The 25210-nt window shown below is 45.2% G+C and overlaps 1 protein-coding gene across 1 annotated transcript in view; it reads right to left on the bottom strand.

Moving 5' to 3' along the window:
• Positions 1 to 25210, bottom strand: part of cpxm2 (carboxypeptidase X (M14 family), member 2) — a 226790-nt gene that overhangs the window by 37301 nt on the left and 164279 nt on the right. The gene's annotated exons all lie outside the window — the stretch shown is intronic.

Below are 25210 nucleotides of genomic sequence, written 5' to 3'. Positions count from 1 at the left end.
ACTGCCTCATTACAAAAGGCATTTTTATGTGGACCGTTCTTTAAACTGACATCCAATATTCCTAGGAGTGCCATCTTTGAATCTGTCTGACTTGGGTTGTCCTATCAGAAGTTACACAAGCACAGCTCTCAGTTTCATAGGAGTAAAGAACCCTTCTCACTACATCAAGGAGCAGCCCCTAGAGAAAACAATGTATAAAGTAGCCTTCATAAATAACTCATTCTACTGCTTCCTAACACTGTGTGTCCTCCTGACACCTAGATGTGCCTTTCTATCACCTATTCTAGTGCTGCATCTAATAGTGGCCTGAGGGCCAGGGAGGTAGGAAGTGGTGGGCTTTTGATGCTGGATTGAAGGGTCATGGGTCTGAGGAAGCCTTTGATTAATGGCATCTGGCTCCTGTCATGGAGCTGCTGCTGGCTCTGGAGGGAGCTCCTGGGTAGCATGTGCTTGCCTGCTAGATTCCAATGATATGGTGTTCTTAGGGAGAAGGCCAGAGTGCTGGTGTGTTCTGCTGTCATGAGAGACAAGCATCTGGACTACGAGGGTCACCCTTCCACTTGGCCCTGGATCTCCAACCACAGTTATCAGCTGGATGGCTGGTACGATGGCATCAAATCCTGGAAGCACTGACTCACTGAATATGCCAACTAATGGACGGCAGAATTAAAGATGACCTCCAACATGTCCTCTAATGCTATCACAGCTTCAGTCATGCTGACATGAAGATGAAGGCCTCAAATGGCCTCTGTGTGTTCCTTACCTGGGGATCGACTACAGACCTGAACCCAGCTGCTATTTGCTTTATCAATTCCTGCAGACCGGACAACACCTCCATGATATTGCTACAAATCAGAGCTCTGGACACTGCAGACACTTTCTATGAGATGCCACAAATCATGGGATATCAGCCTCAGAGCACACATGTGCCTTGCATGTTGCTGGTCTTTTGCAGCGAGAATGCTTGAGGTCGGGGTTCCTGATCTCTAAAGTCCTTAACCGTCTTCTACTCAGACTCTGCGGAGAAGTGGCTAGAACCTTCCCTATTTGCCACTCTTATGGATTCCACATGTTTTGTGTCTCACTCAGTGAACTTTCCTGACATTGTTTAAATAGCCCCCTCCCGGCACCGATCTCGGCAATGGTGCTTTGAACATGTCAGTCAAATGACATAGGTGTTAAGCTGAAGAGGATGGCATGCTCTCAGCAGAGGACAGAACAAGAGAGCCCTGGTCTTCCTCCTCTTCATCTGGGTCTTTAGAGAGATGGAGGCCCAGACCTGCTTTCTTCTTGAATTGTTCCTCTTCTCCTCCTCCTCCTCAATTGATTTCTGCTGCTGGAAGGAAAAAAGGTATTTAGGCAGAGTGATTGAACACATCCCCCTCGGGATGCAGCACACGTTGAATGGGAGTGGAAGGATGGTGTGTCGAGTCATGGAGAAATAACAGGGGCTTAGGTATTTACCTGGCAGTGCATCCTACCACCAGCCTTGGCATGTACCACAGCTACTGTCATGTCACAGCCCAGGAGCTGCATGGCCCTCTATTCGAAGGGTTTTCAGACTGGGTATCAGCCAGTGGTCTCTCTCTGATAAGTAATGTGGAAAACACGTCCTGCAAAGAAAATAGATAATGTATGCCAGAGTTGCAGTTGATCAACTGTGTTTCAAGTGTTACTGCACAGGAGGTATGAAAGAGGTGTGAGTTTAGAAGTGCCAAATTGGTGCAGCATGTTTGAGGGATGCACTAGTCAGTTGCTGTGTGTTTAGGGAGCTATACAGCCATGTATACAGCAGGATAGCATGATATAGGTGCCCTTAAGCTGAGCGCAATGCGAAATGTCAGTTCTATGAGCACTGTTCAGGAGCATTTGCAATGTGGAAGTGCCCAGTGTGCACAAGAAAGGAAGAGAGAGTTAGTGTCTTACCTTTCCAGTTCTGATCATGTTTTTGAACTTTGTCCTGCTCTGGTCTGGGTCTGGGAGTGAGAAACTTGGCACTCAGTGCCAGTGCCATATCCCTTCATGTGTCATGACCCATAATCTTGGCTGGCTTGGCTGTCCTGCAACCCAGAAATCCTCATTTCAATCTCCTCCAAAGTGCTTTCAGGTCTTCATCAAGAAAGTTGCATGTCTTCCTCTTGACTGCATTGATTTTCTGTCCAGTGGGAATAATGGTCAGCTCTCTGGGCCCATTTTCAGGTAACACACCCCCCAACCAGGAAGCCTGAGGCCAGCCTGGTCCTCACTGCCATGATATCCACGGGCTGCCGACTTCTCCACAGGCAAATTGTGAAGTTGAAAGTTGTGAATATTGGGCTACTGATGTCTCAGGCAGCAGCCAGAAGATAAGTCCCAGGAGCGTAATAACAGCGGGCAATGAGAGAGTGAGGGGGTGGGAGCAGTGTGATTGCAATCAATGTGGAGTCAGGCCAGCATTTTGGCAGGTAAGCCTGATAAAGGATTTTATTTTAAAAAAGGTCAAAACCTCACCTTAATTCAGTGGCCATTTAAGAACCTTGAGTTGGGCCGGCCCAACAGCCGCCCTGCTCATTTTAATTGAATTTCTGTAAGGGATCCTAAAACAGGTGCTCGGTCCCTCATTTGCATATTTAAGGGACCTAATGCTTGTTTTAGGCAGCCACCAGGGACAAATGAAGAATAGCCCGATTTAATCTCGGCTCAAACGTTTTTCAGGCATCCTTGAGCTGCAGGATGTTGGCCCCTGGAAATAGGCCTTGTGGCACCTACCACAAGGTGGCTTCGATGGATCGGACACGTCCACAGGATGGAAGACGGTTGCGTACCCAAGGACCTTCTGTATGGTGGGGTAGCTGGGGCCAGACGACCAGTAGGACGCCAAAAGCTCTGCTTCAAGGATGTTTGCAAGCATGAGATGAAGGCCCTAAATGTTGACTTTTGCACCTGGGAGTCACTAGCTGTTGAAAGAGGGATATGCGACACATCCTGTGGACTGGTGTACACTACCACGATGACCAGTTGCTACAGCAGCTTGGCAACAGGCGCCAACGTCAAAAACAACAACTCACTATGTCACTTGGCAGCTTCATGTGCAGCACTTCTGGTAGAACCTGCCTCTCAAGGATTGGTCTTCACAGCCATCAGCAAAGGTGCACCAAGGGAAGACACCCCACCTAAATGGATTGTTTGCTGTGTGGCCCCATCATCTTTCATAGACAGAAGGATGCCAACCAGACACCTCTCTTATCTTTGTATAATGGGTGCAATTTCTACACAACTGGGAACAGAATTTAAAAAAAGAAAGACTTAAGCAGAATCCTTCACCTCGTACTTCCAAGCATGCCACCAAGGAATAGCACTTTTATATTGTGGAACCCTAATTGGCCACATTGAAGTTCTATTTGTTTAACGCTGGCATTTATATTTCAGTGTAAACAAATGAGCTCTGCAGGGAACTGGTGTGTAACTTCCTGTAGGAATGACTGCTGAATGCAACTATGTAAATTATGGTGCAATTATGGCATAAATTAGATTGAGAAAATTCCAGGCCATTCTTTTGATTCTACAAACAAAAGTCAAACACTATAATTATTGACAGTGACTCATAAATTTATTCTAGAATGCTGAATGAACCATCAAGTAATAATTCATATTTGTGTATTATCATTTCATTATACTGACAGTATTATTATCCTGTACTGAAATAACCATGTAAGTTGGCATTCAAAACGTTACGTAGTGTGGAGTTGCCCATATCAGTTTTCCATTGTATTGTATCTGGCACAGATCTACAGAAGCCTCCATTCCTGTGCGGTTCATTGATGATATGCCACTACAGCTATTTTCCATGAACCATATGAAGCAAAAATATTTTCTGCTTATAATGCAAAATGACAGAATAATGGTATAAATTACACAAATGTGAATCTTCATTATTTTTGATTTGTATGTGAACTAGTCACCTGATCTGTAAACAATTTGGAACAACTTATATCTCTGTAAATCATCTCCCTCTGTTTATTATCTCTTTTTTGTCAATGCTGTGAATTGTGATTGCACTGAGCAGTGAAATTATTATCCATTTCTGAAGAATATATCATATGGAACAATAAAATGCCCATTTCTCCCCCCAAATAACTCCCTTCTTCTCGCCTCTGACTTGGGCTGGCGTATAGTACAAAGGGTGATAGCAGCTATCTGGGACCTTGCCCAGGTAGTTATTATTCATGTGTTAATTTATGCAGTGTGTGCTGCCAGGTTATTCAATTGTGGACAACACTATCTTCAGCTGATGTCCACACAAAGGTGCTTTCCAACAGTGCTTACTGCACAATAATGGAGAGCAGCATCACTTGTCATGCTGGGCTCCCACTTGCCAAGAATGAGGCACATCAATTTTGTCATGAACATTGATTTTAAACTGTTACTGGAGTTAAGAAAGGACTTGTGAAACGGATCAGCCATGGCTGGAAATACATTTGCATATTAACAGACCATGTTTGGAAAGACAAAGCAGACATTCCCTGATACATTCAACCCATAATGGACTTGTGATCACTAGACATTGAAAATGGGGGCGTTCACATTCCAGGTTGACTGCTAAGATGGCCAAATACACAAACGGACATGATCAAACCAACTAGTCACATGACCAACCTGCTGGGCAACCTGAGTTTTTTGAATTTGTACAAACAGTTTGGGTGGAAAGTCTGTTTGCTCCTCGACTGAGAAGAACTCTCTCCTGTCTGCTCCCATCTCTTTCTCACAAGACTCTGAATCCACTGAAGACATATGAGCCCCAAAAGGGAAAAATCTCCTACAGCGAACATGGTTTAAGAAGAATACTGGGCCCCAACGAAAAGCAAGATCTACCTACAATCAAGGACTCTACAGTGAGCTCAAAGAATCGTAACAACAACTCTTCAGATATTGCCTCAAAATTTTCCACTTTATTTCTTATACTTTTTTCTGTCTCTATTTGCATATGTGTATCGCGTATGCATGCTAGCATGGGTGCGTCATGTATCTGTAGGCGTCAGCCGAATTAGAGTTTATGTTGAAGTTGAATAAAATTTCACCTTTCTTCTTTAAACCTAAGAAAGCCTGTTTGCACTGGTTTCTTTGCCTCATAATTGGAAAGCGGTGAACAAAGATTCATCAAGGGGAAGCTAAAAACAGTGTGTTTAAAAAATAAAACCTGTTACAGTAAAACCAGGTGACAGCTGAAAGGGAACTCTAGACCTCTTTCTCACCTGGTTGTAACACACTGATAAATCTGCCCCTGTTCTAGACAAGAAGTGCCAAGCCATTTTAGTTCCTGAAATGCTACCTTGGCTGAGACCACCTAATTTAGCTCAGACCAAGGGCCATGTTTAGGAGCTCACAGCTGGCCAAACACAGTTACACGGCAGCCGGCCAATTATCTGATTGGAGACACAGGGCCTGTGCAATGGAAGCGCAGAGGAGGGCAACGAGGCTCTGTTGGTGGCATCACCTGATTGAAAGGCAGGTGCTGGCGACATATTTAAAGGGCTGCCAGCCCTGCATGTACTGCTACCTTGCTGCAAACCATTGCCACAGGAGCATTGCTGAAGGCTCCTCCTGCAGAATTCAGGACCCCTGCATCAGAGTTGAAGACCCCTGCACCAGGACACAGAACGTCTGCACCTGATCACCAGGACACAACACCCTAGGAGCAGATGGAGAGCCAGCTGCAATCATGTCAGAGGAAAAACCCCAGGTGGCCCCATGGTTTAGCAATGCATCGCTGCAGATTCTCCTCCAAGCTGCAAGGCCAAGGCGGGAGACCCTCTTCCCCAGGGATAGCAAGAACAGACAATCCCACCTGAGCAAGCAAGCCTGGATGGAGATTGCAGATGGGATCAGCAGCCATGGGGTCAGTCCCTGAAACTGGGTCTAGTGGCACAAAAGGATCAATGAGCTCCTTCACTCTGCCAAGGTGAGTCCTGGAAACTGCTCTCCTCTTTGGGGCTTGCATGTGACAATGTGGGAAGGAATGCCACATGGGGAGGTAGTGACCAATCAGGAGGTTGCAAGGGCGTGAGGTGGCAGCAGAACCTGTCAGATGCATCGCTGCATCTCAGAGACAGCCAACCTTCTGTGCCTGCTTACCCCCAGTACGTCCTGTGAGAGTGGATCTGAGGAGGAGGCATTCAGGAGCCCCCATAATGGGACGAAGGGCTGCCACCACCGTCAGTGTCCTGGTGGTCTTCAAGTGAAGACTAACAGTGTCTCTCTTTCTGCTTGGAGAAGAAAAGGACCCATAACAGTAAAGAGAGTGCCAAGACTGGAGGAGGTACCCCAAGATCTGAACTCTAACAGCAGCACAGGAGAAGGCCTTGGAACTGACTGCATCCCATGGTGGCTGAGCAATTGCAGATGGAAAGACTGGAGTCTCAACCCAAGAGAGTGAGAAGGCATTGTGCTCATGTGCCACCAAATCACGCACGGCTGGCTTGAGGAGATGTGAAGACCTTAACTCCTAAATAATTGTGTTGTCTCACGCAGGTCATGGCAGTGCAGAAGAATGGTCAGCCACAGGGATAGGGGGCCTGGAGGCCACACCTGTGCAGGAGGAGGAGAAGGAGGAGGAGGAATCCTCAGAGTCTACACCATCACATCATTCCACCGCATCCTCCACCTGTGCAGAGACTCTTACCTCAGTGGGTATGCGTTCACAATTCAATTCTGGGTCACAAGCTGGTGAGCAGTGCACTGATGCGCCTGAGCAGCTGTTGGAGGCTGTGATAGCCAAGGCCACTGAGAGGGGGAGGACTGTGGGTGGCCAGGCCCATGCTGAGCATGCTTCCTTGTAGTGCAATTCCTCGTGGCATGGTTGCTCTTGGCATGGTTTCCCGTTGCACAGATGCTCGTGGCACCAATCCTCAAGACATGCTTCCATCTGGCACAGTTTCTTGTAGCAGGGGTGTTTATGGCACCATTCCTCATGGCACACTTCCTGTTGGTTCAGTTCCAGTGCAGCTGAAGGTAGTCCGAGTGCTGATTACCCAGTTATTATGTGGCGTGAATTTAGAATATTTATAGTTTAAACTTTCTCTTTAAATAGACATTGGGATAGAAAGTAATTCTAGCAATTAGGGTATGATATAACATCATCTCAATAAAATTTGAAAAACATTTATCAGAAATATCAAAAGTAGTGAAAAAAGTTTAAAAAGCTGACAGTGGTAAAATGCAACATATGGCCAAGAGTCGAAAAGTTAATCCTGTTTCTCCCCCCACACATACTGCCTAAGAATATAAGAAAAAGGATAAGCCATAATTTCTCCCAATTAAACATTGGGATGATTGAAACCATTGCCCTCGTACCACCCACCACCCCCCAACACCCCCACCCCGCCGCAACTCTGTATCATTGCCACTGATTCCATCCCTCTCGCTGGCTAGAGGTGACAAAAATCTTGGTCAAAAAATATGTTTTAGAGAGCCTCTTAAAGGACGAGAAAAAGGTGGTGCAGCCTAGAGTTGAGGGATGGAATTCCAGAGCTTAGGGCCTAAGTGGCTGAAAGCATTGCCACCAACAGTAGGACAAAAGGAACAGGTGGGGGTGAGAAGGTGGAGGGGAATGTAGAAAAGAACATAAAAACATTAGAAATAGAAGCAGGAGTGGACCATACCGCCTGCTCCACCTATCATGGCTGATTTTCTACCTCAACTCCACTTTCCCGCTCACTCGTCATATCCCTTGATTCCCCGAAAGCCCAAATATCTGTCTATCTCAACCTTAAATATACTCAACAATGGAGCATCCACAACTCTCTGGGGTCGAGAATTCCAAAGATTCACAACTGTTTTAGTGGAAAAAATTCTTCCCATCTCAGTCCTAAATAAGCAACCTCTTGTCCTGAGACTGTGCCCCCATATTCTAGATTCTCAGCCAAAGGAAAAAAGCTCTCAGTGTTGACCCTGGAAAGCAGTTTGAGGCAGGCACAGATGCTCCTATGCAGGTGCAGGCAGCTTACCTCAGCCATACCCAATAGCTCAGTCCCCAGGATTTGGGTTTGGAATTCCAGTATAGAGCTAGGGCGGATAAGATTCCAATCCATCACATTAGTGGCAATGGAGTGCACCTTGGAATTTTAGCCACAGTTCTTGCATTTCAGTAGTGAGTATGCAGGGAGGAGGAACAGCATGTTGTATATTTTCAGTTTAGCAACAGCTGGAGAAAGAACATTGGCCATAGTTACGCCAATAAAATAAAGACTAACAGGTTGTGATAGGGAGAGTGGATAGAAATTAGAGTTGCAAAAGGATCACCAACTAGATGGCATCCTTTCTTTAGGAACCTACCCATTAACAAAGGAGTGGTGATAAATAAGCTTCACTAGATATTCAAGTCTTGGGAAGAGCTGAGGGGAGAAATATTTGACATGGAAGGTGCAACCAAGCAATTTTAGCAATCGTGGTGATGCTATGCCAGTACATCATGGGGATGAGATTGATCTTGGACAGTAGCAAAAAATGGGTGATAGCAAAGTCGATACGAAAGAAAATTGGGCAGAGTGTAACCTAGACTTTTGATTTATCACCCATTGTTGAGTTAACAACCAAGACCAATTTCACCCCCCATGTTCTAAAATGTTATAGAGAGACAGCACTGAAACAGGCCCTTCGGCCCACCAAATCTGTGCTGACCAACAACCACCCACTATACTAAAACTACATTAATCTCATATTCCCTACCACATCCCCACACTAGGGACAATTTACCTATCAACCTGCAAGTCTTTGGCTGTGGGAGGAAACCAGAGCACCCAGTGGAAACCCACACAGTCAGAGGGAGAACTTGCAAACTCCACACAGGCAGTACTCAGAACTGAACCCGGGTCGCTGGAGCTGTGAGGCTGCTGTGCTAACCACTGTACCACCCCAATGATGTTTTCAGTGATACCCTGATGTTAGGAAATGTTTTGCAATGTAACGTTCAGAATGCAAATAAGCCTTTTCTTTCAGAATTAGTTGCCAGATGTCGCTTATTATAGAAACTCAAATTAATTTGTGTTTATTCTTAAGAACTGTTGCAAGATCTCAGCTGTACAATGAATATGCATTATGGTTGGAGTTATGGCTAGTAATACTATTACTCAAAATCAATAATCTCAAACTCAACAATACAAATCTGATAGCATCTGCCATATCTGCTTCTTGCATATAATTAAAATTCCCCACAGACTGGGTAGCAGTTCGCTTTGAAATTATTTTCTAACTTCCACACACACACAAAGTGAATGTATTGTTATTATTCTTACTATGGCATCTCCATCTTTCACAAACACCTGTAGTTACAGAAGCCCCACTATATGATTCTACTGCAATAAAGCAATAGGAGTCACTGCAAAATAATCAATTAAACATTGATATGGCAACCTGACTAGATGCAGCACACCCTACACTCCTCAAAGAAATGACAAAGGAAATAGATAAGACTCAGGAAAATTAATAAACAAGAGAATGGAAAAGAGTGAACCTAATCCAAATACCCAAGTAGAAGATAGACATGAACCTGGAAATTGTAGGCCACTCATTCCATTGTATGTAAAATACTCAATAGTATTATGATATATTATCAATGGTTGTTTAAAGAGCACAAAGGCCATAAGAAATATTCAACATGTAAAAGCAATAAACCGTGTCTCATAAAATCTATTGCTCTCTTGAGAAGGCAACTAAGCTAGTACATGAGCATTATCCAGTGTGTGTAATTTACTTCAAATCTGAAAAGGCATTTGATTATGATCCAAATGTGCAGCAGGCTTAGGCTTATGGAATTAATGAGAAATTAGAGTTGGCTTGAAGATAAGCTTGATAGCAGAAGGAAACAGAAGGTGATAGTAAATTGAAAAATCTGTCGGCAGGGCATTAACTAAAGGGGGTCAATAGACTTTGCATACACAACTCATAAATGATATTGAGGAGAGTATTTTGTAGTATAATGTTTGCTGATAATTATATGTGTCTAAATAATGAGACAGCATTAAAAGATATGTGACTCAATAGCAAATAGGCTAAGGAACATGGGAACAGGAGTCGGCCATTTAGCCCCTCGAAACTGTTCCACCATTCAATGAGATCATGGTTGATTTGTGATCTAACTCCATATGCCCGCCTTTGCACCATATTCCATAATACCTTTGGTTAACAAAAATCTATCATTTCAGATTTAAAATTAACTATTGTCCAAGCATTGATTGCCATTTGCAGAAAAGTGTTCCAAACTTCTACCACCTTTTGGGCTGAATTAGGGAGGCGGAGGTTGGAGTGCGTGTCACCTTCCTGATGCCATTGAATATTGTCAGGAGTGAGGAAGGTCCAGAATGGCCTTCCTACCCAGCGGCCAACTGAGGCCCTTAAATGTAGCCAATTAGTAGTATATTACCAGTGGCTGGTGGGACCCCTGCCACATGGGGAGACTGCCCAGTAGAATCAGACGGCCTCCCTGTGGGCCTGGGGACCGGGAGGGGAGGCCCTCCTGCTTCGGTAATCAGCGCCTCTTCCCACCACCACTGGCATTTTACCAACGGCGGGTGGGCCCTCCACTGCATGGGGAGACTGCCTGGTGAACCCTGGTGGCCTTCCTCCTCCCTGCCAGCTTGCGGTGGGGGGAGTGGGGGGGTGCAGGGAACCCTCCTAATCGGGCACTCAGTGGCCATCCCCATGGCAACCCGCACTGTCCCCACCAACTCCACCCCCTCCCCCTTAACACCTCTCCCCAAACCCCACTTACCAGTTTGGAGGGTGGCCTGGTCACATGGCGTCCTCTCTGCTAGGTGCAGTTCCAGCAGTGGCCATCACTCCCAGTGGCGCTGATAAGCTGCTGGCTGTCTGATTGTCCAGCAGCTCCTGGGGGTGGGCGCCCGTCCTTTAAAAAGATGAGAGCCCCGACAGCCGTAAAATGCAGCTGGGGTTCCACAAACAGCTGAGGTGGTGTTGCCCCCAGCTTCTGGGCCCATGGTCGGGGCCTCCCCGCCGCACTGACTAAATTCTGGCAATGTGTGCATTTTTGAATAACATTTCACTGTAACTTTTAAGTCCTCATTGGTAGGATGAGCATTCGCATTGGCCTCTCTCTTACCCTTAGAAAGCTGGTAGACAAGGAGGATTTCTAGGTGAATGATCAGAGGGATGTTTGCCTATACCTGAAAGGGGTTACACGCTCACCACTACTCGAGGGTGCAACTCCCCACCAAAGATACTTGAACATGTCAGAGGTATACCTTTGCCATCTACACTTTACCAAGGTAGCCTTTTCCAGGTTGTGATTGTGCTCTCGAGGCACCAACCTGTTGTACAGAAGAAAACAGCCTTCAGATATTGGAAGTTGATGAAGCATGTGCGGTGTCAGACATTTGAACAGTCTAAACAGCCCACACATCAACCTGGTTGTCAGTAAGTAACAATGCATCATGCAGCTGGGTTGATTTATAATGATTTAAGCTGTAATGGCTTTAGAAAATGTAACTGAAGCAAGGAAAATGGGTTGTTATACGATGCCATAAAATCATTCTCATCTCACTTAAATACACCAACCCATTGATGGGTGGGCATTTCCACTGACTGCCAAAAATAATGGGGTGGGAATCACGCACTGTGGATTTCCATTGCCACCTACCCAAGTACAACCTGGAAGTACAACAAATGCTGCAGAAAATCCCAGCTCCTTTCAAAGTGCCACCATATTTTTAATAACATTTCATCAAACTGGAAGTATTTGAAATGAACAATAATAGTTATTTTGTTCTAAGATTTGTTTGCTATAAAATTCAGCTGACATTTCCACTTCTGTGCTGAATATTTAAATTTTTTATACTGTTTTGATTAACAGCTTGTGGGAAGTGATTCATTTCGTACTAGTTATGGTAACAGATTTTTTTTGTAGTCTACAGCATATTTATTAAGGTCACTATCAGAAAGCTTACTATCAGTTGTATTTAGAAATGTTACTTATCATAGGTTGCTATGTTAACTATTATTGTCTGATGCATTGCCTTCATGGGTTTACTTATTATTTATATTTCTTTCCATGGGACTGAGCAGGGAACTGGCACTGAGTATTTTAATTGGATCTCTTGCCAGGCATGGCTGTGTTTATGCTTGCTGAGCCAGTATTGAGTTTTATAAAATACTTACTGTATTTTGGTACCGATTCCAGTGGGGCGGCAGCCTGAGGGCCCTGATGTGGCTGCTGGAGGCAGAACCAGGCGGGGACTGCAGGAAGGAGCCAGAGGTCAGGCTCAGCATCTTGGGCAATTATTGCACTGAGGAGCGGATCCAGATGGAGATTTGGAATGCCATGGCGTTAGTGAGCAGGTACTGGAATGGGGGGCCAGGGGGCTGGTGGTGATGGTGGTTTGCTGAGGGGGTTTGTTGCTGAGGTGGGGTTTTATTGAGGGGGGCTAGTTATATAGGGGTGGGATTTATTGAGGTACTTTATTGCTGAGGTGGGGCTTTATTGAGAGAGTATAGTGCTGAGAGAGGGTTTTATTGAGGGGGTTTCATGCTAAGGTGGGGGCTTAGTGCTGAGGAGGGGGGTTAATTGAGGGGGTTTAATGCTGAATTTGGAGAGGGGTCTTTGGACGTGAATAGGCACTGCAAGATGGCAGCAGCGGAGAAGGAGGAATGTGTGCAGCTGTTGTTGTGAGCAGCCTGTGTCACTGAGTGACACCACCCCCCCCGCCCCCCACCGTCCCCTAATGACCCTTCAAAACTCAGCAGGGCTTGTGCTTTACTCAGTCAGCTAGCAGCTCGAGGTCAGCACTCAGAGTGTTTCGGCAGACTGGACAAAGGAAACCTGATGGGTTCAATGACTATGGAGGCGATACAGGAAGGCAATTTTTCAGGTCTCAAGAGCGTCGCTCCAACAACGCTCAAGAAGCTCGACACCATCCAGGACAAAGCAGCCCGCTTGATTGGCACCCCATCCACAAACATTCCCTCCCTCCACCACTAGCACACAGTGGCAGCAGTGTGTACCATCTACAAGATGTACTGCAGCAATGCACCAAGGCTCCTTCTAAACCCGCGACCTCTACCAACTAGAAGGACAAGGGCAGCAAATGCTTGGGAACACGACCACCTGCAAGTTCCCCTCCAAGTCACACACCATCCTGACTTGGAACTGTATCTCTGTTCCTTCACTGTCGCTGGGTCAAAATCCTTGAACTCCCTTCCTAACAGCACTGTGGGTGTACCTACCCCACATGTACTGCAGCGGTTCAAGAAGGCAGCTCACCACCACCTTCTCAAGGGCAATTAGGGTTGGGCAATAAATGCTGGCCTAGCCAGTGGCGCCCACATCCCATGAATAAATTTAAAAAAGCATAAAGAAACTGACGGCCAGACACCCAGCTATGGGCAAATAACCCCTCTGCCTTGAGGGCAGGCTATCGAGCCAAAGGCTAGGAGAAGGACACTCTGACTTAGCACCTACAGCTTTGCAGTTGCTGCAGCTGTCTTAGCCTGCTGAGCCACTGTGGAGAAACACTTAACCGAAAGAGTGGGATTAGTCTGCGTTAGCTGATTTCCACTTTAAATAGACATAGCGCAGGTGGGAAGAAATGTCCTACAGCAATGGGGCAAAATTGGCAGGTGCAAGATGGCACTGGCAGCCACAGTTTCAATCCTGCATGTCGGTGGCTCAGTAGTATGGGTCGTTTAACAGCTGACCTGAGTCAACAACATCATCCGGCAACACCCTGAGTGACCAAGCAGCCTTCTCTCGGGATAGCACTGCTTGTGCCGAAATGAGATGGGCCCAGAAAAAGGGGGCCGAAACTTTGCTTGTCACAACCCACCTGCTTGACAAATCTACAAAAATTCTTCGAGGATGTAACTAGGAGAGTTGATGAGGGGGGAGCCGATGGATGTGGTTTATTTGGACTTTCAAAAGGCTTTTGACAAAGTCCCACATAAGAGATTAGTGTGTAAAATTAAAGTGCATGGGATTGGGGGTAATGTATTGCGATGGATAGAAAATTGGTTGGCAGACAGGAAACAAAGAGTAGGGATAAAGGGTCTTTTTCCGAATGGCCGGCAGTGACTAGTGGGATACCGCAGGGATCGGTGCTGGGACCGCAGCTATTCAAAATATTTATTAATGATTTAGATGAGGGAACTAAATGTAATATCTCCAAATTTGCAGATGACACAAAACTGGGTGGGAGGGTGAGTTGTGAGGAGGATGCAGAGTGGCTTCAGGGTGATTTGGACAAGTTGAGTGAGTGGGCAAATGCATGGCAGATGCAGTATAATATGGATAAATGTGAGGTTATCCACTTTGGTAGCAAAAACAGGAAGGCAGATTATTATCTGAACGGCGATAAACTGAGAGAGGGGAATATGCAGCGAGACCTGGGTGTTCTTGTACACCAGTCGCTGAAGGTAAGCATGCAGGTCCAACAGGCGGTATAAAAAGCAAATGGTATGTTGGCCTTCATAGCGAGAGGATTCGAGTACAGGAGCAGGGATGTGTTGCTGCAATTATACAGGGCCTTGGTGAGGCCACATCTGGAATATTGTGTGCAGTTTTGGTCACCTTATCTCAGGAAGGATGTTCTTGCTACAGAGGAAGTGCAGCGAAGGTTTACCAGACTGATTCCTGGGATGGCGGGACCGACGTATGAGGAGAGATTGAGTCGGTTAGGATTATATAGGCTGGAGTTCAGAAGAGTGGGGGGGGATCTCATAGAAACCTATAAAATTCTAACAGGACTTGACAGGGTAGATGCAGGAAGGATGTTCCCGATGGTGGGGGAGTCTAGAACCAGGGGTCATAGTCTAAGGATACTGGATAAACCTTTCAGGACCGAGATGAGGAGAAATTTCTTCACCCAGCGAGTGGTGAACCTCTGGAATTCGCTACCACAGAAAGCAGTTGAGGCCAAAATATTGTATGTTTTCAAGAAGGAATTAGATATAGCTCTTGAGGTCTAAAGGGATCAAAAGATATGGGGAGAAAGCCGGAACAGGTTACTGAGTTGGATGATCAGCCATGATCATAATGAATGGCGGAGCAGGCTCAAAGGGCCGAATGGCCTACTCCTGCTCCTATTTTCTATGTTTCTATGGTTGTCTTACCATAGCCAACAAGCACTTTCTACAGTGGTACAAAAGAAGGAAGTAATGAAAACAAAAACAAGAGGAGACAAAACATCTTGAAACTTGTGTGCTGGAATGTTCGCACAATGTCAGATTCAGAAGACTACAGGCACCCTGAAAGACGTTCTGCACTCATAATCCAAGAGCTTGCCCGGCTGAACATTGACATTGCAGCACGCAGTGAAGTTTGTTTTCAGAGCAGGGGATCATTGACAGAGCATGGAGCAGGTTATACCCTCCTCTGGTCACAGAAAGGTAAAGATGCATGATGCCTCTCAAGTTTTGGATTTATGATTAAGAACTCCATTGGCAGCAGGCTTGAGAACCTCCCCACTGGTTTCTCTGTTCAACTCATATCCCCATGGCTACCAATCCAGAACAACCAGTTTTCCACCATTCTCAGCGTATATGCTCCTACCCTACAAGCTGACACAGTAACCAAAGAAGGCTTCTGCAATGACCCACACAACCTTCTATTGAAAGCTGACTCCAAGAATAAGCTCATCGTACTAGGAGATTTCAATGCAAGAGTTAGGCCTGATCAAGAGCATTGGCAAGGCGTCTTTGGAAGAAATGGCATTGGCAGCTACAATGACAATGGTCAACTTATGCTGGAATTCTGCATGAAGCATGAATTCAACATCACTAACTCTCTATTCTAGCAGAAAGCCAGATTTAAGACCACCTGGAGGCATCCACGCTCAAAGAACTAGCATCTTTTAGATTATCTGGTGCACCAATGTGACATACAGGACTTACTTTACTCCAGAGTTATGCCCAGTGCTGACTGTTACACCGGCAACAGGCTGGTTTGAGCTAATGTTGCCTTCAGAATCAAACCATCATCCAAAAAGAAAGGCCCACAAACAAGGAAACTGCAAGTCCATAGACTCTTATCTACTGGATTAAATTTACCAAAGCAAGTTTAAAGATAGACTCTGCAGTGACCCAACTCTGGGCAGTGATATTATCCCAGCAAAGCATTGAGAACAGTTGAAATCCATCCTAAAAGAAACAACTGCAGGAGTGGTTGGCTTCTCAACCAGAAGAAACTGAGATTTGTTTGATGAAAATCACATGGAAATCCAAGAGCTTCTTCAAAGGAAACACATATTCCACAATAGACTACTCGCATGCCCTGATGACCAGGCTACAAAAGCTTCATATGGGGAAGCCTGCAGCATTCTTCAAACCAACCTCCGAGTCATCCAAAAAAACTGGTGGACAGATGCAGATATGGGAGATATGAGATACTTCAACGAAGCCTTGAGGTCTGTATATGAACCATCCTACCAGATGCAGGCGCCACTAAAACCTTATAATGGCACAACCCTGTTCATAGATAAGGAATCCATCTTGCACTGATGTTCAGAACACTTTGAGAGCCAATTTGATGGCCAGTGGACGTCCATTACAAAGATCTCCCAGAGTAAAGTGAAGTCTGAGCTGCATGAACCATCAACCTGTGAAGAGATCAAGACCACTACAGCACAATTAAAATCACACAAAACTCTCGGAACAGATAGGATTCCAGTTGAGGTGTATAAACAGGGAGGATGTGTTTACAGCATGCTGGGAGAAAGGGGGAGTGCCTTCGAGATGCAGTGATCATCGCCCTCTACAAAAACAAGGGAGAGAAATCTGAGTGTTCACCTTTGTTACAACCAGGTGAGAGGGGTCTAGGGGTTCCCTCTCAGCTTTTGCCTGCTTTAACCGTAACAGGGTTTAATTTAAAAAAAAACACCGTGTTTTAGCTCACCCATTGTGAATCCTTGTTCACCGCTTTCCAATTGTAAGGCAAAGAAATCAATTCAGACAGGTTTTCTTAGATTTTAAACAAGAAAGGTAGAAGTTTATTAATCTTAAATTCTAATCCGGTTACCAACTACAAATATGCGACCACGCTAGCATACGCGTTAAACACACACACACAGATAGACAGTAAAAGTAGAAAGCTTAAAGGGGAAAAGTTTGAGGCAATAGATGGGTTTCTATTTTACTGTCCTTTGAGTTTGCTATGAACTTGCAATTCGTTGGGGCCCAGTGCACGCTTTGACTTGTTTCGAGGTCGGAGTCTTTTCTCTCTTGAGGTTTACGTGTCTTCTGTGGGTCTAGTGGCTTGGGAGAAAGTGCGAGAGAGAGAGAGGCTTCCTTGCTCCAGCTTCAGTTTCAACTGCCTTCTCTGTGGCACAATAAAACCAGCAGGTTAGTCATGTGAATAGCTGGTTTGACCACTTCTGTTTGTGGATTCTGTCCTCTTAGCAGTCATCCTGGAATGTGAGTGCCCTCAGCTTCAATGTCTGGTGATCACAGCCCATTTTGGGTTAAGTGGACCAGGGAATAGTCCTTTGTCTCTCCAAGCACTGTCTGTTAGTATGCAAATGTTTTTCCAGCCAAGTGTCTGGTGATTTTTTGTTAAATAATTCCTTTCTTCACTCCAGCAACAGTTTAAAATCAATGTTCATATGACAAAATTAACATGCCACATTCTTGGCAGGTGGGGGTCTGCATGTCACCTCCACACCCAGTGGAATGAAATGCGATTTTGAAAAAATAGCATTTCATTAAAAGAGACGAGAGAGAAGATAAGGACAGGAAAACACACATACATCTCTCTCATTCATTCAGAACCCTAACAATTGTTACAGGCTGTCTTTTCAGTAGCAACGCTGCTTTAAATGCCCCTTTCTGGCATCCCAACAAACATGTGGTTTTTGGGGAAGTTCTTTTTTCAGTTTGCACATTTCCATGACTGCCTAAAGGGGTCTTTGTTCTTGTTGAGGTCTGCAGGGGGGGAGGGTTAGGTTTAATTAGCCCTAGGTTGGAGTTCTGTTCCGGGGCGGCAGCAGTGGGTGGTTGCACTCAGAACTCTCTTTCTGTGCCTTGATGAGTCATGCAAGGGCTTTTCACCTCAGGGGATGGCTGGTTCCCTTTTTTCCTGACTGTGGGGGAAGATTCTTTACTAATCTTCCTTTTGTCCTTTGGGACAATCTTGCTTGCAGGTATTTGACCAGATTCTACTGCACTCCCTTGCGACACTTCGACTAGGTGAGGCCCACCCTCACGGTTTCTCTGCCCTCTTGAGGACTTTCTTTGTCCCTGCAGGCACCTGTAAATGCTGTTAACAACTCTGGTGGGGTGCTTCTAGCGTCTGTATTTACATAGGAGGATGTGGGGTCTAATTTTTCAAATATTTCCGGGTGGCAGTAGGGATTTTCATCCGGGATTCTTCCTGGACTTCCTTTAACCTGCCTTCTTGGTTCCTTTTTCCCCATTCCTTTGTCACTTGTTGTCAGCCTGGTGCCTGCCTGTCCCCTTTTGTTCTCGGTAGGGGTCCCTTACAGTTCACCACCCTCTGCTGGAGGGTCCTCCAACCACCAATACAGGACTTAGGAGTGCAGATTTTACTGTAGGTTAGGGTTTCCCCTCAACCTGGCACATGTGGCAACTCCTACAGTACTCCACCACATCTTTGTGGAGTTTTGGCCAGTCAAACTGCTGTCTTATTCAGGCTTTGGTTTTTCGTATACTGGCATGTACAGCCACTGCAATCTCATGGGCCATTCTTACTATTTCCAGTATCTCTGCAGCACCACTAACTGGTGAACCACTGTCCACTTCTTGCTCTCAGGTCTGTGAGGAGAACTGCATTTGCTCATCAGTACCTCATTCTTTAAATAGTAGCAGTCAGGGACTCCCTCTGCGTCAATTTCAGACTGGGCAGCCTGTGTTAACTCTCTCAATACTGGGAGAGCTCACTGAGCCTCAGGTAGGGAAGATCTATTTAACTAATTCGTTGGGTCTTCTAACTTTCCAAAGAAAGTCTGGGACAGACAGACCTCATGGTCATCTGCCTGCAGTGCCAATTCAGTCTCCTCTGGGGAAGCTGGTTTGATCATGGCCTGATTCAATAAACATGCAGGGGAATTGCAGGGGACTTTCTCCTTCCACTGCCCTGTCCCCTGACCTCCTGCAGTCTCTCTTTCACTACTAGGGAAGCTACCACCTTCGTCCCCACCAGATCATTACCTAGGATCAGGTCAACCACCTCCACAGGCAAACTAGGGACAATCCCTATGGTCACTGGTCCCGAAATTAGTCGCACTCCAAGTGCACCCGGTGTAAAGGTACAGACATATGCTGCCCTCCAATACCATTCACCACCATTCTGGTGTTTACTGCACTCTCTGGGTAAAAGGGATCCCAGTAAAAGGGATCTAGTGGCCCCTGTCTCCCTGAGGAATACTATGGGTTTGTTTGCCCCACTCGAGGGTTATGGGGTTACTCTCCCTTCAGACACAAAACCCTGATAACCTTCAGGAATCCTACTAACTTTTCCTGCACTTGCAGCGGTAGGCTTCCGAGATCTCACTCTTACTGCAGTTAAAGCCACAGCTTGCTCTGCTGTGCTTTCCATCAGGGTCCCTTTCCCTTCACTGAGCGGGTGTGCCCTGATTAACCCTACAGGTTTTCTCTTTAGTTTTCAGCAGTCAGCTCTTCAATGCCCTGCTTTATTACAATGGAAGCACACAGATCTCCGGGTCTCACTCCTACTTACAGCACCTTCCTTTTTGTCTGGAGGAGGGCCCCCTGTGTTCCCTGTTTTCCCTTCCCTCCCAGGACTGCTTGGGCTTCTATCACCTTCCCAACCTTTGTCCTTTTCGGATTTGTAGGGGTGATTAGGAAAGGTTTTCTCCTGCGAAACCGACTTATAAATGAGAGCAAATTCATCGGCCAGGACTGTGGCCTGCCAGGCTCTATGAGCCTTCTGGCAGCATCTGTGGAAAGAGAAGCAGAGTTAACGTTTCGGGTCAGTGACCCTTCTTCGGAAGAAGGGTCACTGACCCGAAACGTTAACTCTGCTTCTCTTTCCACAGATGCTGCCAGACCTGCTGAGTGATTCCAGCATTTCTTGTTTTTGTTTCAGATTTCCAGCATCCGCAGTATTTTGCTTTTATATCTATGAGCCTTCTGTTCCTCTACATGTGTCTTTATAGAGAGTGGGAGAGCATTTTTAAATCCCTCTAGCAAAATTACTTCTCTAAGATCTTCATAGCTAAGCTGTACTTTAAGAGCCCTCAGCCACTGGTCAAAAGCTAGCTGCTTATTTCTCTCAAACTCCAGGTAAGTTTCATCAGCTTGCTTCTTAAGGGTTCTAAACTTTTGGCAATAGCCTTCTGGTACTAACTCACATGCCCCGAGGATAGCACTTTTTGTCAGTTCATAATTTGATGAACTCTCATCTGGCAACGTGGAATAAATGGGCTTTTCTGGTTAATTTACTCTGTAACAGCAGAGTCCAGGCCTCAGCTGGCCACTTTAACTGTCTTGCCAGTTTCTCAAGGGACACAAAAAATGCCTCCATGTCTCCCTCATTGAATTTTGGGATCAGTTGGGAAAGTTTTAACAATCTTGTACCTAGCCCTGAATTACACTCCTCCATATTGGCTATGCTTTCACTGGGGTTACTCTGTTGCCACCAGTTAACTCAACCTGCTTCAGCTCTCTCTCTCTTTGCATTCTTTCTGGAAGGTTCTTTATCTTTCTCTCTCCTTTCTCTGTCTTTCTTCATGTTCCTTCTGTAAGGCTCTTTCTTTCCCTCCTGTCTCTCGTTTTCCCTTTCTTCAAATTCAAGTTTCCTCTGTTCCAATTGTATCTTTGCCAGCAATACCCTGTTGGAGTCTACTTCTAACCCTGTTTCTGCTTCTTCAGATTCAAGGGAAAAATGGTTGGCCACTAGTCTTAGGAGTTCAGACTTCCTACAGTGATCCCACACTGCTCAGCCATTTTCCTCAACTCCTCTATAGACAGTGCTTTTAACTTATCCCAAATTACTTCAGCCTGGCTTGGGGAGCTACTAGCTTCAGTCGCAGACATGTTAGTATTCTAGCATATACAACCACAAGAAAACCTGTATTAGAAATCCTTACCCTTAGTTTGATTGGGAACAATTTGGCTTCCCCCTTCCAATTTATCTCATTTGTCTGTGGGTCAAATACTAGATGGTAGCCCCCAAATTTCTGTTACGACCAGATGAGAGGGAATCTAGGGGTTCCCTCTCAGCCTTTACCTGGTTTAACCATAATGGGGTTTAATTTTTTAAACAAACACTTTTAGCTCCCCCTTTGTTCACCGCTTTCCAATTGTAAGGCAAATAAATCAATTCAGACAGGTTTTCTTAGATTTTAAACAAGAAAGGTGGAAGTTTATTAATCTTAAAACTCTAATCCGGTTACCGACTACAAATATGCGACGCGACCACACGAGTATGCATACGCGATAAACACACACGCAGATAGAGACAGAAAAGAATAAAGGGGAAAAGTTTGAGGCAATAGATGGGTTTCTAGTTTACTATCCTTTGAGTTTGCTGTGAAGTCTTTGGTTGCTGGTCAGAGTTGCAATTCGTTGGGGCTCAGTGCACGCTTTGACTTGTTTCGAGGTCGGAGTCTTTTCTCTCTTGACGTTTGCATGTCTTCTGTGGGTCCGGTGGCTTGGGTGAAAGTGAGAGAGACAGAGAAAGAGAGGCTTCCTTGCTCCAGCTTCAGTTTCAACTGCCTTCTCTGTGGTATAATTCAAATAAACCCAGGTTGCCCAGCAGGTTAATCATGTGACTAGCTGGTTTGACCACTTCTGTTTGTGGATTCTGCCATCTTAGCAGTCATCCTGGAATGTCAGCATCCTCAGCTTCAAGGTCTGGTGATCATAGCCCATTTTGGGTTAAGTGGACCAGGGAATAGTCCTTTGTCTTTCCAAGCACTGTCAGTATGCAAATGTTTTTCCAGCTATGTCTGGTGATTTTTTTTAACAATTCCTTTCTTCACTCCAGCAACAGTTTAAAATCAATGATCATATGACAAAATTAATATGCCACATTCTTGGGAGGTGGGCGTCTGCATGACACCTTACTCTCCATTTCAGGCAAAATCTTGGCCAGAATCCTTCTTAATAGACTTGTTCCGATAGTAGCTGAAGAAAGTCTCCCTGAAAGTCAGTGCGGATTCAGCCCCAATCGGGAAACTGCAGACATGATGTTTGTACTGAGACAGAACCAGGAGAAGTGTAGAGAACAAAACATGAGCCTGTACGGTACTTTTGTAGATCTCACCAAGGCGTTCGATACCGTCAGCCGGGATGGACTTTGGAAGATACTATCTAGATTGGGGTGCCCGCCAAGGTTCCTCATCATTCTCCGTCAACTGGGCGAAGGCAAGAAAGGTCAGGTCAAGCAGAATGGAGTGCTCTCAGACAGCTTCCCTATCTCCAATTGTGTTAAGTATGGATGTGTTCTGGCACAAACCCTTTTTTCTATTTTCTGTGAACTATACAGTAAATGGAAAAGTCCTGGGGAAACTTGATGGACAGAGAGATTTGGGTGTTCAGGTCCATTGTTCCCTGAAGGTGGCAACGCAGGTCAATAGAGTGGTCACGAAGGCATACGGCATGCTTTCCTTCATCGGACGGGGTATTGAGTACAAGAGTTGGCAGGTCATGTTACAGTTGTATAGGACTTTGGGTCGGCCACATTTGGAATACTGCGTGCAGTTCTGGTCGCCAAATTACCAAAAGGATGTGGATGCTTTGGAGAGGGTGCAGAGGTGGTTCACCAGGATGTTGCCTGGTATGGAGTGCGCTAGCTATGATGAGAGGTTGAGTAGATTAGGATTATTTTCATTAGAAAGACGGAGGTTGAGGGGGGACCTGATTGAGGTGTACAAAATCATGAGAGGTATAGACAGGGTGGATAGCAAGAAGCTTTTTCCCAGAGTGGGGGATTCAATTACAAGGGGACACGAGTTCAAAGTGAAAGGGGAAAAGTTTAGGGGGGATATGCGTGGAAAGTTCTTTACGCAGAGGGTGGTGGGTGCCTGGAACGCATTGCCAGTGGAGGTGGTAGACGCAGGCACGATAGCGTCTTTTAAGATGTATCTAGACAGATACATGAATGGGCAGGAAGTAAAGAGATACAGACCCTTAGAAAATAGACGACAGGTTTAGATAGAGGATTTGGATCGACGTAGGCTTGGAGGGCCGAAGGGCCTGTTCCTGTGCTGTAATTTTCTTTGTTCTTTGTTCTTTGTTCAGTATGATGCTTCAAGAGGCAAAGGCAGGCTTTGCAGAGAGCATAAACATCCACCTCCGAACAGACAGCAGTCTCTTCAACCTGCGACGACTATTGGCACTTACCAAAACCATAGAACAGTTTATCATGGAGCTGACGATCATGCCCTTCTGGCACACATGGAGGAGGCAATGCAGATCATTGTAAACTGTTTCTCTGTGGCAGCAAATGCCTTTGCCTTACTATTAGCCTAAAGAAAACAGAGCCATGGCCCTTAGGAAATTACAGTCCACCACAGATCAGCATAAACAACAGCAACCTCAATGCAATAGAACAGTTTATCTATCAACGTAGCATTATCGCAAGTGATGCCACACTCAACAAGGACATAGACAATCAACTGTCTAAGGCCAGCAGCTCACCTCTTGCCTCTTTGGCCACCTCTCAAAGTGTGTCTAGTGAAACCATTCACTATGCATCTCTAGCAAGTTCAAGTTTACAGAGCAGTTGTCATCACAACTCTCTTATACGGGTCAGAATCATGGGCTCTGTACAGAAAACAAATGTGACTGCTGGAGCACTTCCATCAACACTGTCTTCAATCCATCATGAACATCAGTTGACAGGACTACATCACAAACAATTAAGTCCTCAACAAAGCCAATCTGCTCAGCATTGAATGCATTCTCTTACATTACCAGATGCGCTGGGCAGGACATGTGTCACGCACGGAGGATTCCAGAATGCCAAAAGCAGTGCTTTATGGTACACTATGGTCCGGTAAGCACGATCAAGACGCACCTCGAAAACGCTTCAAAGACTAGCAGAAAAAACAGATCTCTCTGACTGACTTGACCAACGGGTGTGGGAGCAGGAAGCTGCCAACAGAGACAGCTGCTATACAACAGCCAGGAAAGCAACCTAAAAATTTGAAACAAACAAATGTGAGGCTGCTGAAGAAAGCACAGACAATGGAAGGTATCTGCTTATACCAGAGCCCCTCCAAACCAGGAGTTCTTGTGCCCCAATGCTCAAGAGACTGCGGATCAAGAATTGGCCTCTTCAGTCACCAATGATCATGCCAACTACCACAGAGACAAGCCTTCCAGTTATCTTTGCCTGCAAAGAATCTGCCATCATCATCATATTTATTTGTGCTGCAAAAAGCACGAATGTGATTCTATTTTATTATCAGCTAAAGTAAGTACTTTTAGGCCTTTCTTACTTTACTGGTATTTCCCAATTTATTACTGCTCACAAGATGTGTCTGGATACAACAGTTTAGCAGGGAGGGAGGATTGATGAATTCCTTCAACTCTGACAAGTATTGGCCTTACAGGAGCTGATAATTAATTACAGTAACAGATCAGTCAAAAAGAGGTCAATATGAGGGCAATCAATTCCGGGTCTGGTCTCAAATGGTGTCATTATAATAATACTCAACACTCATTTACGCAGGCCTCATAAAAGGTATATTGACAATGCACAACAGCACCTTTTATATAATGCTCTTTGTATAAAGGAAAATGTCAGAGGTCTTTAAGGAGGGAGAGGTAGATGAAGGAAGGAAATGTTTATGAAGGGAGAACCGAAGAATTGGGGGAATAGATACGTTTCTAGAATGTCTTTGAAAGCAAGGAGAAAGAAAGCAAGGCAATGCAGTTCAGGAAGAGAATTTCAGAAGGCAGCGGCAAAATAGTTGGGTACCAAATGAAAAATGTCCAACATAAATACTATGACACAATTTAAATTATGTTATTATGCTTCAAAAAGTATTGCAGCCAACACACAGCATGTTACTGTGATTGGCTGAGTATCTTTAAGGTATAACTGTAAAATTATTGTCAGCGAAGTTACCATCCAAGTTCTTAATGTACTCAGATTAACTTACTCTGCTATTTTACTGGAAGCAATAATCCATTTAAAATAAGCTGATTAACCCTTCTGTTAAAATAGCAGAGAGAATAATTTGGTATGGGTGAAACTTACACAATGCCAATCACAATCTGTACCCTACAGAAACTGAGGAAAAGT

Source organism: Heterodontus francisci, chromosome 20 (genome assembly GCF_036365525.1).
Source record: "Heterodontus francisci isolate sHetFra1 chromosome 20, sHetFra1.hap1, whole genome shotgun sequence".
Classification (NCBI taxonomy): Eukaryota; Metazoa; Chordata; class Chondrichthyes; order Heterodontiformes; family Heterodontidae; genus Heterodontus; species Heterodontus francisci.
Note: the sequence above shows the minus strand (reverse complement) of the source record. Positions and strands in the feature narration are given on the sequence as shown.